The 6097-nt window shown below is 35.2% G+C and overlaps 1 long non-coding RNA gene across 1 annotated transcript; it reads right to left on the bottom strand.

Moving 5' to 3' along the window:
- Positions 1 to 2289: 2289 nt before the first annotated feature.
- LOC122144656 lies at positions 2290 to 4205 on the bottom strand. Its single transcript, XR_006159805.1, has 3 exons — positions 4040 to 4205; positions 3069 to 3089; positions 2290 to 2959 (listed from the first exon to the last, which is right to left on the bottom strand). It is a non-coding gene; the product is annotated as an uncharacterized LOC122144656 (long non-coding RNA).
- Between the last annotated feature and the right edge of the window lie 1892 nt (positions 4206 to 6097).

Consider the following 6097-nt stretch of genomic DNA (forward strand, 5'->3'; position numbering starts at 1 on the left):
CAACCATTGTGGAGGTGGGGGGTGCTACCACAGAAACCGAAAGTTCTCGGGCCAGCAGCATGTGTCCAAATTTCAATCTTAAACATTCTATTTCATCAGAAACAATCTGAAAACAGGGCTTTAAGTGTAAAATACTGAACTTGTCCTTTAAGAAAAGAACAAATAATTAATCTACAAGCAATAACACAAATAGATATATACAATAGAACGAAGATACAAATTAAATAATGCTTTTAAGGGTTTCAGGTAGGTCAATCAGTAGTTCTCAGGTCCAGAAATTAAATAAAGTAATCAAATATAAAATAACACTGCAAATTATCTAAATAAAGGTTAATCCTTATTAAAGTTACAAAAACGTTATTCAGTGAAGAGCAGTGAGTGATTTTTTTGTCTTTTGTAGTTTGATTGACAATTACAAACACAGAAAGCAGCAGGACTGTATTTTTACATGACTGCAGAATGTTCTTAAATGTGAAAAACACAAACTGCAAACCTTGCACTTGTACATACTTGTTCAGGTCTCTCTCTCTTTCTGGCTGCATATGATCTGTATAAAAAATAATGAATACATATTTTTAAGTGCATGCAATTAATCATTTGTAATTACTTTGTCATGTTATGCAGTGGCATATCCCACATGAGACTATAAAACAATCACAAGATAACAATTAGATGGCAAGTCAGGGCTCTACAGTGCTACCATTTCAGTCTTATATTGTTTCACTTTTAAAACATCTGCGTAAAAAATTACTGTGTGCGACTGTGAAAAAGTATAGGAGCACCAGTCAGCTGACCCGATCAGGCCTGGTTCTAGTTAGTATAACTAATAACAGCATATTGGCCAAACAGATTTTGCAAACACACCAAATTGCTTATTTTTGTGGAGAGGGAACGTGTTTTTGCAGCGGTGAGCAATGTAGCAAATCTGACTAACCTGTTGATTTCTTAAGGCGCAATGACCAATCAGAGACGTTTGAGTTTAAATCCACTCACCGCTAAAAACGCTGGGGTTTGTTCAGTGCTGAGTTATGCAAACTCGCAAATCCTCTCATTATAACAAAGTACAGATACATTTTCTGTTGACCGCACATGCGCATTACGCAACATATGGGTTCTGAATCTGTACTGGAAACAACAGAAATGATTAGTTCATCTCTCGAGTCTTCGGGTTCGGGTCCAAGCTCTCGTTCTTCCTGTCAGTCCCATAGAAACTATGCTGTCAGTAGCGGAAACAGAAATAATTAGTTCATCTTTCGAGTCTCGAGTTCGGATTTGGGTCCGAGTTTTTCGTTCTTCCTGTCAGTCCCATAGAGGCTATGCTGTCTGTATAGGAAAGAGAAATGATTAGTTCATCTCTCGAGTCTTCGGGTTTGAGTCCTTCGTTCTTTTGTCACTTGACTTGTCACTGTATTGAAAACTAATTCACAACCTTTTTACAAACAAGTGTGTAGTTACGTGATGCGTTTCTGTTCTCAAATGTATATACACTATATTTTTGAATTTCTGTCATGAAGATTATTTTCTATAATATATATAGATGGAACTTTTATTTTTTTCAGATAATGTTTATTGCACATATTTTGTATTTTAATTCCTAAATATAAAACAATATACATTCAGACGCAGTCAATAATACGAATCTAATGTTGTGATGCGAGATACCAGCGGTCACGTGACAAAAGAACGAAGGACTCAAGCCCGAAGACTCGAAAAAAATTAACTAATCATTTCTGTTTATTTTTTTTGCTATGTGTTTATTTCTTTTTGTGCGTAGTGCTATGGGTTTCTGGCTTGAGAGATGAATGAATCATTTCTCTTTCCGGTACTGACAGCATATCCTCTATGGGACCGAGGAAGAACGAAAGACTCGGACCCGGACCCGAGACTCGAAAGATTAACTAATCGTTTCTGTTTCTGGCCCTCACACACGGCACAGCCCAGCAGACAGATCAGAGTCAGACACTGATGAGCAGACAACTAAACAAACTAGAACAAACGTGATAAATATGAAGTTGCAAAGGAAAGAATGTCTCGGATCAGGAGGTGAGGTGAACTAACAGAGTCAGACTGCAATAGCCTGAACTTAAGACCCAACAACTAATCAATTAATAAAAACACATTTTGGTTTCTTATAATTTGGCTTTGGCTGCATTACCCTATAGTTTATTTTTATTCTTTTTACAAATGTAATCAACATTTTCGTAAGTTCTAGATGTGTTGGGATATTTAACATGCCATTTTATTTATATTATTCTGAAATGAACGAAATGACTCGAAAAAAGATTATTTAATTTTGCTGAACGAGACTCAAATATCCGAGTCAGTAAAATGATCCGAACTTCCCACTACTACACAGCGGTGTTTCGTTTATGAATGAATCTGCATTTTCAAACAAATCTAGTGAGTCAATGACCCATTCAAAAAGACAGTCGCTTGCTTTGTTCCTGAATAAATCTGCCGTTTGAACGAACTGACTGAATGAATCATTCAGTGACAAAGACAGTGACTTGCCGTCCCCTACTGGCAGTTTTAGTTTAATTTTTTCAGTTATTTAAATCATTTAATATTTCTACATTCAAAACCTTCTATTTAAAACATTAATCTCATAACATATTGTTATCATGAATTTAAATGCCCCTTCAGAGCCTCATTAAAGTCCCAGTGAACAGAAAGTTGCAGACAACTTTTTTCCAGTGTTGTGAAGTATTTCCATGTGAAACGGAATATTAAATAGAGGGCAGGGTTTTACTTTATTTTTTATTTAATTTTTATTAAGGTTAAATAAATAAAAAAATTACCTAAGTGCTCCTAAAAAGAAATGTAAGTGTAAAGCCCTGCAAGTTATGCATTACAATATGTTAATCACGTAATGCATCTGATAGTCAAAACATATACTTACAAAGCCAAAGATCCTCAGTGCTTGTGGCTCTTAAAAGAGCCTTTGGGCTGTAGTTAGCTCCTGTTGACACAGGGAAAAGAGAAAAAAGAAGAGAAACTTTATTTTTCGTCAATGATTTTTGGCTAATGAATATATGAACATATTAAATCACAGATCTGGGATCACTTACACAATCAGATGACAATCAACACTGAAAAAAATGGAGAAGAAAATCAGTTTTACCAATAATTAGCATAGAATATCTAAAATATTTTGCAATGAATATTTTTCAATTAATCTATTGGTCTGCCTTTACATTGCTTTAAAAGCGTTACTATTTTAACATGTCATATTTCTGTCACGTGCAGAGTGAATCGCACGGTGAACCAGACAGTTTTGCAGCATTCAATTGGCTGTCGGTCCAATAAACCTCTTACATCGTGTCTAGACTTTGTTGATGAGAGGATTCGCGAGCCTGCATAATTCGGCACTGAATTAAAATGGCGTTATGAGCAGTGAGTAGATTCTGACTAACTTGAACACCTTTGATAGGTCATTGCGTTCAAGAGACCAGACAACTAACGTTATGTCTGTGAATGGCTACATTGATGCTCACCGCTGCAAAACGCGTTGTAAGATTAATTTGCCATTCTCCAGAGAGTGAACACAAATAAGCACTAATATACACTGGAGCGTTTGCCAAATCTGTTGCGCCAATACATTATTTCAGTATCAATTGAGTGTGCTCTTGCTTGCGGTGGACTGGGGGGAGAGAGACTGCGAGAGAGAGCGTTTGAGAATTCGCGCCAACGTTACTTTAAATAGTCTAACGTCACACACATTTAACGGCATTCATTTAAATGACGAGTAAAATATACCATAACTTGTCGTAAAAAAAATATGGAAAACCATTGTTTGTGTAAATACTACATTGGGTCCATCTGGAAAAGGCAGTCAGTCAACTGTATGACATAATGGGATATGAAAGCGGCAGTTTTTGAGGAAAACTAAAAGTTCCTTCAGACTGCCCTGTTAATAATAGCCTATTAGATTGTATTATTTACTTTCTTCATAAATTTAGCTATATGTAATTGATATTGGTAATGGTTTACGTTGTAAAAGTAACTTATAAAATAAATTTGTCAAGTAAAAAGTACTTACCTCAGAAAAACTCGCAGCTGGCGTCTAAGGTATAACGATCCACTCTGAGAGACGTCAGTTTTGCGCGCACTCGACACGTCACACAAACATCAGTTTACATTCTGCCAGGTTGTTGCGCGGGCTTTGCACGTGAGCAACAATTTAAAATTTGTGAGGTCTAAGCAAAGTTATTATTATTATTATTTTTATTATTATTATTATTTAAATATCACCACACCTGTGCTCTTTTACCTGGCATAAAAATAAAACAAAAAATGCCTAATTTGCCTGTATGGGAACCAATTGTCGATTACTATTATTATTAGGGCACGAGCACCGATGGTGAGAGGACCCTATTGTTTCTGCTCCATTTATTATTATTATTATTATTACTATTATAATTTTTTATTATTAGTAGTAGTAGTAGTAGTAGTAGTGTTGTTGTTGTTTTTTATTGGAGAAAATGCTACTATTAAAATTAACATCCAGTGTGTGAAATGAGAATGATTTTATGATTTTCATCTGCAGAACAAGACGCAAAAAAAACTATAAAACATTATCATATGACATTTTAATAGGCCTAAAACATTAATACAATATGCATATAGCCCTATGAGTAATACAAGTTGTGGACACAATGACAAAGGCAATGATTACAACGTATAGAAATCTGTCTTCTTCATTTACAGTAGTACTACTGCTTTTGCGTAAACAGTAAAGTACTGTAAATGACCATATACAGTAAGTTACTGTAAAATTCATACAAAATACCCACAATGCAGTGCATATTACAGTAGTTTACCGTAAATAATATAAATGGTATTTTACTGGGCTTTTTTTTGCGGTAAGTTACTGTAAAATTACGGCAAAGTCTAACAAAAACAGTGCATGTATGTGACTTTTTATTTTAATAAATCAGAAAGATTTACCTTGTTTAAAATATACAAAAACAAATTTAAAACATTTTATTTAAAGTTTATCCCTTGTATCCTGACACATATGCTGATGTTGTGTCTCTATCTCGCTTTTTTTTTTGTCTCTGTCTCTCAGTTTTCTTTTCTTTTCCAATCAAGCCTGACTGGCTACACTCGTCCTGGTAGAACAGGGATAAGAAGCAAACATTAAGCAGTGCACTGACATACTCTTACTCTACAAAGATATACCGGTCAAAGGACTTTATCTCTGTGTTTATGCATTACAGTAAACAGATTCAAGTTATTCAGTCTGGCAGATAAACCTTACCCTCTACTGAAGTCTGTGCATCATTCATATCTCCATGTGTTTCAGCTGTTTTGTAGCTCTTCCAGCATGTCATGGAAGCCTTATGAATGCTACTTTGTTCATGCTCTATGAATGATTCTAAAGCTCTTTTCCAGTTGGAGAAACTTGCACTTGTTAATGTGTCTTTGCTGTTTCGGATATGATGCTTGCCAAAGAGACGACAAGAAAAGCAGAATGCAGAATTTCTGGATACGGAATACTCAAGCCACTGAAATGCATCTTGGAATACAAAAAATATGAAATTATGAAAAAAATTAGAATGGTACTTTGCCACTAGGTGGCGGTAAGCCACTGCCTTAATGAGTGAGTCGGTCAGTCATTTAATCGATGGATTCGTTCGAAACAGATGATTCATTCAGAAAAAAGTAAGCAACTGTTTTTATGAATGGGTCAGTGAATCATTTATTCAAGCAAATTTATTCAGTAAACACCGCTGTGTGTTGCTGCAGAGCACAACAACATGCTTTGTTTGGAACCATTTCCTTTGCGAAATATGTCTTTTTTATTATCTTGTTTATTGAATTGTTGCCCTGACACGAAAAGTCTGCCACAGACCGTGCTAAACAAACATTATAACCGCTCTCTGTGTGTGTGTGTCCTAAAGACTGTGCTGCGCAACCGTTAAGTGTTAGATGTTCAAAATGTAACGTTAAATCAGACACAATTTAAAACCGAAAAAGAAATATAATACTATGATTAAAAGTTACAGATACCTGAAGCTGTTGTTTCTTGGCGTTCAAGTGTTGGTTATTCTTTTGAAGAATTTTCAAATATCCATTTTAATTTTCAAATAAATTG

The sequence above is a fragment of the Cyprinus carpio genome, unplaced genomic scaffold (assembly GCF_018340385.1).
Source record: "Cyprinus carpio isolate SPL01 unplaced genomic scaffold, ASM1834038v1 S000006747, whole genome shotgun sequence".
NCBI lineage: Eukaryota > Metazoa > Chordata > Actinopteri > Cypriniformes > Cyprinidae > Cyprinus > Cyprinus carpio.